This window comes from Plutella xylostella, chromosome 26, assembly GCF_932276165.1.
Source record: "Plutella xylostella chromosome 26, ilPluXylo3.1, whole genome shotgun sequence".
Taxonomy (NCBI): domain Eukaryota; kingdom Metazoa; phylum Arthropoda; class Insecta; order Lepidoptera; family Plutellidae; genus Plutella; species Plutella xylostella.
In genome coordinates this window covers 1,842,145-1,855,043 of record NC_064006.1, presented here as the reverse complement: position 1 = coordinate 1,855,043, position 12,899 = coordinate 1,842,145, and the positions used below count along the sequence as shown (strand labels likewise).

General features: G+C 36.4%; 1 protein-coding gene across 1 annotated transcript in view; it reads right to left on the bottom strand.

Moving 5' to 3' along the window:
• The window catches only part of LOC105393051 (cGMP-specific 3',5'-cyclic phosphodiesterase), a 92,332-nt gene that overhangs the window by 36,125 nt on the left and 43,308 nt on the right, over positions 1 to 12,899 (bottom strand). The gene's annotated exons all lie outside the window — the stretch shown is intronic.

Below are 12,899 nucleotides of genomic sequence, written 5' to 3'. Positions count from 1 at the left end.
TTTTTGAATTATATTCAGCAGGACCATTTAACATAAATTATGCTTTTTAACTTTCGGCATTATTCTATAACATAGACATTTTGCTTGCCTCGTTCCATTCTTGGGTATTGGGTGTTGATATTTATATTTAGTATGTATCTATCTATGTATTTGTGTAGATATATGTATATCAATACGAGTATATTCTTTAATGAATAAGCCACCTGTCAGACATTGGTAAATACTTTAGAATTAAACTCCTTAACAGACTACTCACGATACAGGCCTGGCCTAGTGTGAGGGTCACTGACACACTCATAGGAAATACATCACCAGTATTATTTTTTGTATAAAGTTTTCTTTTTGTTAATTACTCAAATTTTTATTGTAATTCTTAAATTTTTTATTTTTTTATTTTCTTTTGAATACCATTTCATTTTTAAGTTAAGTACAAGTTCAAATTTTTTAAGTTCTTAAAAGTATTAATTTTTTAAGTTTTATGTTTTAGATGTTTAATGTTTTTAAGTTTCTCAGCTTAGATTTTTTAGTTTAAGTATGGTGTCAATAAAGAATTTTTAATTTAATTAATTTAATATATCAGCTGTCCGACACCCATGACACAGGTTCTACCTAGCTTGGGGTCGGATGGCCGTGTGCCCCACATATTTATCTATTATCTATTCAGTCAGACTGGTTTTAGAAATCTAAGTTGTTTACGCTAGAAAAGGCTTTTTTTTTAGCGTTTGTTACTTAAACTTTTACATCCTAAGTACTTACTACATATTGGGAGGTAGGTTCTAAAAATTAAGATGAAGAAGTCGTTATTAGCCATTTTAAACCGCAAAAGTGTAGGCCTCCTTCAGTCTATGCCACTCATTACGATCCTGGGCTATCTCTATCAATTTTCTACCAACATACAAATAATTTATTTATTTATTTATTTATTGGCACGTCAACAGCACACACTACAAACATTGAATTAAAAGTAAGTTTATAATAATGTAGGTCCGAAGTGTGCACACATAACAGACATGCACAGCATTTACAAATAATGTATTAAGTTAAATTACAAAATATAGGCAAAAAACATGCAATATTAATTAACTATAATAATAATATTTATAACTCTACAAAAATAAGACCGGTTTGCAAATGAAAACTCTCGCATTGAAAGTTTTAAAATTTTCCCAGTGTGACATGCGCAGATACTTAGGTACTTGAAATGTCGAAATGAGAATATTTCAGACCTCTTTTGTTTTTACGGTAATGTGAGAGAAGTATTTTTTTTTATTTTTATCCCCTTTTTACTGCATAATTAAAAAGGAAAAAACGTACCGCTAAAGTAGTAAGTATGTGTTATTCTGATGAAGGATTCAATGAGGCATTTGAAATGTGAAATTTCATCTTATCCGTTTCGTAATTGAATATTTCAAACTTTCACATTTCTTTCAAAATTTTCACTCGCTTTTTCAGGATTCGTAGAGCAGTTATGTAAGATGCAGTCACGTGACTGGGGAGTCATTCTATATGGCGAAAAAATAAATTTCGGAGCCCTACTGCGCGAGCCACGACTCAATCTCGTTGTATTAAACTTGCCGATTGCACGACAGCTCTCGTTCGTTCGTTTTCCCTCAGTATAGAGTGACCCTCCTGGCTTGTGCTATGGCAGCACCTTCAGGCTTCTTCAGTAATGAGCAAAATATATATTATAACTAGATACTTTAGCTTTTTCGCTTCCCAAGTTACGTAATCTACATACAGTATAATTATATGCTTACGACTGCAATATCCGAAGGGGTAGTCAGAGGTGACTCGCAAGCGAGACACCCGCTCTTCGCTGTAGTTTTGTACTCACGCGATAAGTCGCGAGCCGTATTTTTCATGTTGCGTACCACCCGTCTATTCTATTCTATTCTATTATATTCTCTGTGGGGGTGTAAGTACCTGCACCTGGCTCTCTCGAGTGGAACCTTTATGCATATCCCCAAGGTCTAAACTGCCTCTCTAAGCTTGGACCATTTTCCCACCACGCTGGTCCACTGCGGGTTGGTGGGTTCACATATTTAGATGTGCTAAATCTAGATATGCAGGTTGCCTCACAATGTTTTCCTTCACCGTAAGAGCGATGGTATACATTGTACTTAAGTTAAAAGAACTCATTCGTACTTGTCTGCGCCGGGATTCGAACCCGCATCTCTTGCGTGGGAAGCGGGCGCTTACCCAACTGAGTACCACCCGTCAGTGGATTATAAAATTTTAAAAAATCCGTTGGGGTTGCACACTTATCTCTTTTGCTAACATTACAAGTTCTAATTACGTTATCTAGACAACGACGGCTTATTTCACTTCAGCATCGTCTGTTGAATAATGGATACAGATTCAAAGAGTCTTATTAAAATGGAGTTTTAATTCTCCAGCATTGAAGTTATAATTAGTAGGATGCAAATTCAGAGAACCATTCTCGTAACGTCCCCATTGACACAGGCCTGTGTACGACATCTGAATACAGGGTGTTGCAGGAATAGAACAAAAGCGTATAGAGTCTGACAGCGCTAGCTTTGCATCAGAAACAAGCGACAGCACCAAAAGAAAATAATTAACTTAGTCCTAGTTACATCATACTCTGTTAGATCATTAATACCACTGTTAAATCATAACAAGGGGTTAGTTGTTTGACTTTTGACACATCTGTCAAGAATTTCAGATGGTCGTGGCGTATAATTTTATTTTAGATGACACTTATAGTGCCACAAACTTATCTGTTCCGGTGAGAGCTCACGTAAATGTCTAATATTTCTTCATTCTTAAAGATGTTAAGTTTTCCCGTAATGGTAATTTACCCTTGCGGTTTTAATAAACATATCTAATCTATATCAATATATAATTTATTATTAAATAATGAGATATGGACAAATTTAGTTAACTATCACCGGAACAGATAAGTTTGTCGCACTATACAATGTAACATGGGTGTTAATGATCTAACTATGGTGAAACTAGGCTTATTTTTGACTGTAGAACGTACGTCTTACCCTTCTTCTTGCATTTAGGGTTAATTATATCCTGTATTTTACACGTTGCCAAATTAGCGTTTTCGTACTCTAGACAGGCAGCAGCAGTCATATTTTTTTGTCAAAAAGATAAAAAAACATAATTGCAAATCCCAACCGCAGGATTTACAATATTGAATAAAAAAAAAAAATTCCATTCTATGGTTATATTTCTTTTGTAAACGACCTCTGTCAGTACCTACAATAGATGTTGATAAGGGTCCAGCTTTATATTATAGTCCACAAATGTTGTACTACGCATTTTATTTAGACTAACTTATACAAAATCGTGTAATAATAAAACCGTAACTAAAATTTATTTGACACTCTGACAACAAGATAAAAATTCAGGAAATAATGCAAAAACTAAGAATATCAACAGGTTGCTATGCAGAAAATCAAAAAGGCTCCAGCTCAGCATATGTTAAGGATCGCACACTTTGGGACGACCGCGATTCGCCGGGCGTAGCACAAAAGCTCGAATATTTTATTATCATTTTCCGCGAGCTTTTCTTAGCCTTAAAAAGCTTTTTATATTATGCCTATTTCACAGACAAAGAAATTAAGATTCACCTCAAAACCATAACGAGTTTAAAATAAATATAATTTTACCATATCAGGCCGGTCCAGCAGAGTTCAGGTACACTCAAAGCCTTGGGTCCGTTTTAATGCGGGCGTAAAAATGGTGAAATTTTCGCTTTACTGCTAAAAACATGAGAGTATTCTGTCTGTCTGTGAGTACGAAATTAACCCTTTGATCGCTGTTTGGTAGTTAATAGGAATAACAGGATAATTACATACAGTATTTTCGTCTAATGATTTTAAGTATAATTATACAGGGTGTTGCAAAAAGGGTATACTAAGCCGAAACCTACATGTGCAGCATGTTGCCTCACGATGAAATTTCCATAGAAACTTTGTTGGTCACGTGACTTTTTTACTATGGAATTATTTTTTTTCGCGAATTTCCAAATTCTGATTTCAGTTTCGGGCTTAGATATACCATGCTGCACATGTAGGTTTCGGCTTAGTATACCAATTTTGCAACACCCTGTATAGTACAGCATACGAAAACTGTACACTTGTACAGTGCATACGAATAATCTAACCAACGTTGAAAAACCCCGTCATTTCATCTTTCACAATCGGCAGTTAAAAAGTTATGTACATTAATAATAATATGTGTGTTTAATATCGGGGGTTTTATCGTTTGTTTGGTATAACCAAAATAAACATAACTTTATACATAGATGGAACTTTCATTAGAATTACATAGGTGTGAGTAGACATTGATGTCGATTCTGAAGGCAGAAATTCCAAATTTAGAGCTGTCAAAACCTTAATTTCTTTGTTTAAAATTCGGCTCTATGATTGTTTCCGTAAATGTCATTTTATGCTAGCAAATTTTTTAGTTTGACAGCGTTAAAATTAGAATTTCTGCCTTCAGAATCGACATCAATGAACAAACAAGGAACCATAAGTTTTAATGTCATTATGTACGTACAGTAGTTCCCTAGGAAGAAATAAACGCAGGATTTTACCCCGAAACCCAACGAGAGAAACATATAAAGGTTCACGAAACTGGCGACCGTTGGTATAACGTTATTAGAGGCCGCCGCTAGCACGACTCGTTAGCAATCTGCATATTTACAACTTTAATGTATTCCTGGGGAACATTTACTAGGGCTGTACAGTCAGCTAAACAGATTAGTGTCCGTCTTTAGCCAAAAACTAAAATAAAATGATGGGTGAGTGATTTCAACAAATTGTAAATACTTCATATATAGAGCTAGTATGTACGGTCAGCTGCATAAGTAGCTATACGCTTCTGTACCTTGTCAAACTGACGAACCGTCAATGTTTCAATGAATTAATTGATAGACGGTTTCAGATTGACAAAGGAACAAAAGTGTGTAGCAACTTATGCAGCTGATTGTACCTAATAGTATAATTTTAAAGGACGCTATCTACCTTTGACTTTACAATTCTCTTTTGTTGACAATAATCGCGTTAGGGCTATGCTTTTATTTTCGACCAGATCGTAAAAGATGGGTATTAAAAATTTTGGCGTAGGTCTATAATATATCTGGAAATCTCTGGCTACTTTACACCCCGTAGGTATATACCTAACTTGACTTTCACAGTGTTTGTCACTGACACGCTGAGAAGAAGATGCCCAATATCCAGCCTTACACCTCTGCAGAGATTCTGTCGGGGCGTAAGTACGTACCTGCACCTGGCTCTCTCGAATGGAACCTTTGTGAATCCCCAAGGTCTAAACTGCCTTCCTAAGCTTGGACCATTTACCACCACGCTGGTCCACTGCGGGTTCGTGGGTTCACATATTTATTTAGATGTGTTTATCCTAGATAATATAATTGTATAAGTATTATGCAGGTTTCCTCACGATGTTTTCCTTCACCGTGAGAACACTGGTACCTATACATTGTACTTTAAATCCAAAGAACTCATTAGTACATGTCAGCGCCGGAATTCGAACCCGCTTTGTCGTGAGAAGTGGTAGCTAACCCGACTGAGCTACCACTGCTCTTAGCTATGTGGAGATACCGAATAATTTTGAGTATTCAGGTCACGGCATTCTTGCGCCTAAAAATTACTTTAGCTTGACAAAAAACTAATGAATACAAGCTGTCATACAATCGGCATGTTAAATGCAGTTACAGTAACAGTAAGTCTGTGCGTTAAATGCAACGAGACGGAGTTAAGGCAGGTTAGGGCCTGCGGGCCTTAAGTTTTTTTAGCAACAATTGTACCACCACCGATACATTAGCTTTAAGAATTAATAAGCAGTGTGACTCGCCTGTCAAAAATCAGCTATAGTGCCACAAACTTATCTGTTCCGGTGACAGCTCACGTAAATGTGTAATATTTCTTCATTCTATAAGATTTTAAGTTTGCCAGTAGTTGTAATTCGCTCTTGTGGTTTCAATAAACCCATCTAATCTATATCAATATATAATTCATTAGTAAATAATGAGATATGGATCAATTTAGTTCGCTCTCACCGGAACAGATAAGTTTGTCGCACTGTATATGCATACAAGTTACGTCAGAATGACAAGCGGACGTCTTATTTGCTTATGTTCGGTGGTGGTAACCCTACAGGGCATCTAAACTTCATTTTTCGTGAGATGGAGTGACCTTCCGGCCCTCAGAGAATTCAATCGGCACGTGTATAACTAATTTAGACATTATGGAGACCCGAAGATGCGGACAGAATTATTTAAGACGAAAAGATTTCCGTAATTTTTCCTTTTAGGGAAATAATTCAGTATTCTAAGAACCGTTAATTTGTAAGAGTTTCGGCCCTGGATTTAAGATTTAGTTTATAGATAAAAGTAAATTTCGTGCCCTTTTAGATACGCTGAAATTACTGAGTCTTTATTTATTTGATTTATTTATTTATTAATGAAGCATGGAATGGTTAATAGTAACAAACATGCCAATTAAAGATTTTCACACATAGAAACCTTAAACTTTACTTAAAATTTACGATTAGCATCACAGTGAGCTAACAAGTCTTTTTTTATTTTTTTGTAGGTTTTATGATACCTATTCAATATGGATTATAGAATTAACATAATGTGAACATCTTAAATTTAATGCTTCTAAAATACGCAACCAACATACTGAAACAACATAGGTACATTTTTATTTCTGTAAATACCGCCTTAAATCACTGAAAAGTCAGAAATAATGTGATTATTTTATTAATAAATGAGTTTATACTGCCATTAAATGTTAGCGTTTTTTATTACTTCGGCGCTCTTTTAATTTGTTAATGCACAAAAATACGAAAGCTTTAAAAAATCACAATAGGCAATTTTGAAAAGATCTCAAAATGGCGGAGTTCACAAAATGATTTTCCTTTAAAAGTATTCTTATTGAAATCTGCAAACAAAAGTTTTGACGTGGAACCGATAGCTACACAAATATTTGAATGAAACTCTGCAGCCATCAGCAATGTACTGAAAGTGCCTTATTCTGTAAAGTGATTCTGCAACTTTCATGAGCTTTCATTTCGGCCTTTAGGGACTTTTTTTATAGGACAATAAATAAAGACGATTTTTTTTTACTATTTGGAAGTCGACTACGTTGTACTATTGCATTCAGGGCCTTACGGGTTTTGCCATTTACGTAAACGAAAAAAGTTTTCCTTTTTTTTGTCACCTGCATAGATTATAGCAGCAGGTTTGTGGAACTCCTTGCCAGAGGAAGTACGACAGTCACAATCAATGGCAACTTTTAAAAAAATTTATAGACATCCCTATTTTGAATCATTAGGTGTGTTTTGACTTTCAATAATTCTTGACTGCCTCGACGTACAGATACGGTTTTGGTATCATTGTTTAGCTTAATTCAAATACCTATTAAAGAATACATACATAAAAATACCATCAAAGAGGGCTTTTGCCCTTTTCAAAGAAATTCAAGTAAAATGAAAATTTTTGCTGTTTTTTATTGTCAAAAAAACTAGATTAGGTGCTTTTAACTTATTTTATGTTACTTTTTGGCAAATTATTGGATAAAGATGACTTTTTGCGGATAAAAGCATTTTATTTCATGTCCGTAGGGCGTTTAAATCTCGAGATATGATTTTTATGAAGAAGAAGAAAAAACTAATTATTTAAAACTTTAAAATGGCCGCCATATGGTGTTTTTTTCTCGATGAAATTACTCGTAGAATCTACCCTTAAAGTTTGTCAGGTTCGCAAAACAACACGTTGTATATATTAAGTGGCATATTTCTAAATAGGTACTTAAATCTAGAATACTATAGTTATGATAGACTATTCAGACTATCAAGATGTTCAGTTCCATCATCAAAAATGCATTTATTCTATAAAACTCAGTCATTTCAGTAAGTACAAGGTATAATTTTATAAGTCACGTTCCCGTTGAATCTTTAGTCTTAATTAATAAGGGGGAAATAGTTTTAGTATATTTAGAAATAATATACGTCTAGTACGGCTTTGGTGGTCTATCAAACCTTACTAGAAGTATAGATTCATAGTCGTAATAGAATCGCCGATATATTAAGAATAGTTCCGTATTTGTTTAGATACTGCGGGGTTTTCGAAGCATTCCCTATAGTAGCTCGACTAAAATACATTTTGCTTCTTCCATCTATGTGCTTATTTAAATCTGAGATATATTATTCGGCATTGCCTTTGTGTATTTTCCTTAAACAGATTTTCAATAAAGCTTCTTGAAACGCCTGTCTTTTTAGTATTTCAGGTTTTCTTACATAATACACTCACCAGTAGTAAAAAAGTAACAGACTAGATTTTTTGACATTTGCATAACCTTTCATGCATGGTAATAAATTACTAAACTCCAATTTCTACATAGTCGGTTGGATCGTAACCAGGGAAAGGTTGATCAATCATACGTCATCTCCATAAATTATTAATAAAATTATTGACAGATGTGTCAAAAGTCAACCACTAATACCTTGTCTAACCGACTATGGAGAAATTGGCACTAAGTACCTTCAAAATAATTCGATATGCAAAATAATCCGAGAATTTTATGCCTAAAATATTGTTATGTTAGTAATGCAAAATAATCATTTGTTTTACTTGAAGCAAAGCTCACAACATTCAAAAGTAAAAATAATACAAAAATACACAAAGTACGTAAATTCAATTTAACATCATTATTTAATTTTATATTACGAATATTATAATTATGATCCTTTAGAAGGTTTAAGCAATTAATTCCTGGAAAAAATAAAATTAACCTTTTATTCGTTAAAAGCTTCTAAGAAAATAAAATAAATTTCAGTTGGTAATTATTGTGTATTGTTTTACTCAGGGAAAAGTGTTAAGTAAAAAACGTATTTTGAGAAATTTCCTTTGAAGAAAGTATTAAACTTTCTAAGTGCCAATTTCTCCATTCTCGGTTAGAGCATAACCAGGGAGTAGCGGTTATCTTTTGACACATCTGTCAATCATTATATATGGAGATGACGTATAATTGACTAACCATCACTGGTCGGTTAGATAACCGACTATGGAGAAATTGGGACTAAGCGTGGTAAATTTATTTCTAACGCGAGTCGTTAATTTTACCCACCTATCGGAGGAACCAATTTGGGATGCGACAGGTTTCAAACCCGCTACCTATACGTTAGTATTTAACGTAACGCTGCACTCGTCGAATACGTTGACGTTAATCCACGCCGATCGACGCAGGTGAATTCTCGGAACAATGAATTTAAAGAGATATACCTACTTATCAAACTTAGTTTAATTTAAAATTATGTTTAAAAAAAATCATGCATTCAAAGGTTGTCTGGTAGAGATTGTTTCGAGCAATAAGGGAGCCTCGTTCCAGTATTTTATCGGTACCGTACGTACACGCCAAACAGATTGTCATAAATGTATGGGGAAACGGCGTCGGCAATGCCGGTGAAGTGGACGCACTTTTGTAAATTTCTATACAAAGAATGCCGAAAGGTGGGCGCTTACCTTTAGTGTTACTAAACTTTACACTTTGGCATTAGCGCATCCATTCCACTGCTAAAATACAAATTATAAATACAACACTTATATTATGTTAGATAATGAGAATAATTAATTGTGCAATTGGCGCGAGCCCAAAGAAAAACTGAAAGTATTTTATGTGAAGACAATTAATTAAAATAATTATAAGACTTGGCACTTGGCACCGGACCACTAGTTTCATTCTGCTACCGTACAAATGAATACAGTGGGGTTACCACCACCGACCGCATTAACAATTAATTGTACTACCACTTAAATCTTTAAACATTGTTTAACAGGTGTATAAAACTAAATTTGATTTTATAGGCATTTGACAGCGCTAAACATCTGTTAAATACTGTCTAAGTTTTTGTGGTGATGCCCCAAACAATCCATAAGCAGCGTCGCTCGACTGTTTGTCTTGCCTTCTTGAAAGGAAAATATATTTCCAATCTTTCATCTTTTACCCGTTGCAATGCAAAATTTTCATTGTCTAAACCTACTTGCTTTTCCGACATAAAAAGTCAAATTTACTTAGTCCAGAAAATTCTTCTTTTTATTTGAGTGTTCCGTGAGTAAACTATGAAGCTTCTAACTCGAGCGTGCAACGAGAATGGGCGAGAGTAGCTTTTACCCCTCACCAATCCAATTAAACCGGGTTTAGGGGTGCAACGGGGTTTGCTTAGGTTTCGGCTAAAATAACATTCTACCTATATGTCCATACATACGAGTATGCTACTACAGAATAAATAGGTATCTATTGTGAAGAGTATTTTGAAGGTAGATTGAAGAAAGATAACTGTTTTCCAACAAACAGGAATTGGATCCATATACCTACGATATACATAAGGACATAATGGAATTTCGAAAAAAATAATGTGCTTCGCATTGGTAAGTCACGTGACCAACAAAGTTTCTATGCAGAAAACATTTTTTTTCGTCAAAAATACATACAATACAAAAAAATAATTAAAACAAACAAACAAACAAAACACAACTTACTTAGCTAAATAAACCACCCCAGGACGCACCCGACCCAAAAGTCCCCATAACGCTAGCTGCGTTGCCGCGCTGCACGGCAAGGGAGATCCTCTGTGCCAGGTACGCCCCAGAGCGGTAGTCAAAACCGCGGCTCCTCAAGCGTCGCCCAATCTCCCTGACGAACTGCCTCCCCTGTTCCCCCCAAACCCCAGTGGTCTCAATGGCAAGAGGCACAAAAATATAGCCACCCGCAATCAACTGGCCGTATTTGACGCACTTCTGTCGTGCAGCCGCCTCGGCAGCCGCACCCACCGTGCCAGCAGTGTGCCCCACGTGGGACGGGGCAAATGTGCAGACGCATGTGGCGTCCCAGAGCAGGCACCGACCTTTCTCCCACGGTATCAAGGTGAGACCGTCCGGACGCCTCCCATCACTGCGACTCAACCCCGGCGGCTCAAGAACCGCCGGAATGTCAGCAGAAATGAGAGCCCTCCGAACGATATCATTTATTGCGTGATGCCGTGAGATTCTGCCTGCACTTCGGACACAATGAAGCCCATGGCGCCCCTGCACGTCAACGTTTGCACCACAAACACAGCGATGCGGCTGACATACGTCACAGCCCAGACGAAGTGCCACCGCCACACGCAAGGAATTGTCATCTAACAAAGTCCCTAAGTGCGGCGATGGCAAAGCGTGAAGCCACAGCCCGGACTCAGGGCGGGATACAGCCAGCAGACGCGCACGCTCAGCCCCCGAGCTATGCCCTAAGAGGCCATCGAGGGATACTCGTGGGGCACACTGCTGGCACGGTGGGTGCGGCTGCCGAGGCGGCTGCACGACAGAAGTGCGTCAAATACGGCCAGTTGATTGCGGGTGGCTATATTTTTGTGCCTCTTGCCATTGAGACCACTGGGGTTTGGGGGGAACAGGGGAGGCAGTTCGTCAGGGAGATTGGGCGACGCTTGAGGAGCCGCGGTTTTGACTACCGCTCTGGGGCGTACCTGGCACAGAGGATCTCCCTTGCCGTGCAGCGCGGCAACGCAGCTAGCGTTATGGGGACTTTTGGGTCGGGTGCGTCCTGGGGTGGTTTATTTAGCTAAGTAAGTTGTGTTTTGTTTGTTTGTTTGTTTTAATTATTTTTTTGTATTGTATGTATTTTTGACGAAGCTAGGGTGGATTTTATTTTTATTTTTTTTCGTCAATTTTAAAAGTTCAAAGTGCAAGAGCAAAATTTGTTCAGAATGACCGCTCTATAACAGTCCACAGTTCCCTTTCGGCTAACAATACTCCTTATGCAACACCCTGTATACATAGACCGGCCTACAATTTGACAACTGATTAAATTACATCACACATCATCATCAACCTATAGCATTCCACTGCCTCTCAAAGCACGCCAAGTATAAAATACATAAACCATTTTATTCGGCCAAATTCTCACCCCGTCTCTTTCCACCCATAAATTCTGCACACTATATTGAAGTGCACTTTTCTATACATATTCACTTATGCACTGCTCTATGCAGCACAAAACGGAACAGGATTTTTAACCTAAAAAAATGGGGATGGGACTTGGCTACTTATTCAATATTCATGCCATGAAGTCAAAAACGATTGAAGTGTGTCTATTCGAAATTAAAAAGTACTGTTTGTTTAGATATATGATAATTATATATTATTATTATGTACTCCGGTCTTAGGTATTAATAAGTAGATATCTATGTATTTGTGTAGATATATGAGCTGTCCGATACCATAATATACTGGCTTAACCCGAAAAAAAATTATACTTACTTTTTTATTTATTTAATATCAGGTAGGTATTTATTTTATTTTGATTTCTATTCACCTACCCGTAAGTAAACATTGATAACATTATCTACTGACAATTGAAACTTGGGCCCGGATGCTCTGTTTAAGAGGCTTTTAGTCAGTTTTATCGTTATCACAGTGTCGAGTGGATCGACTATGGAGTGGGCTATTGATAATGTATCTCCGCCTGTCATTTGTACAAAGATAAATATTATTTCGTTACATAAATATGTGTTGTGGAGTACAGATCTGAAATGAGGTAATCCTTAGGCTGCGTTCGCAGTTCGCAAATATATAAGTATTTTTTACAGCGCATCAGAATATTATCTACTGAAAGCGTAAATATTGTTAATGACATTGTGTAAGTGGAACTTTTTCATTGCGAGTGTATTTGAACTTTAATTTTTAATTTGTTTATATTATGTTAATACTATAGGTGAACCGATAAAAGCATCAGACTAATCTACATTATTCAATTATTAATATTTCGTTATAGGCTGGTAATCCTGTAATAGGATTAAAGATTAAACAAAGCAATTAGAGCAAATTATTAAAATATTCACCT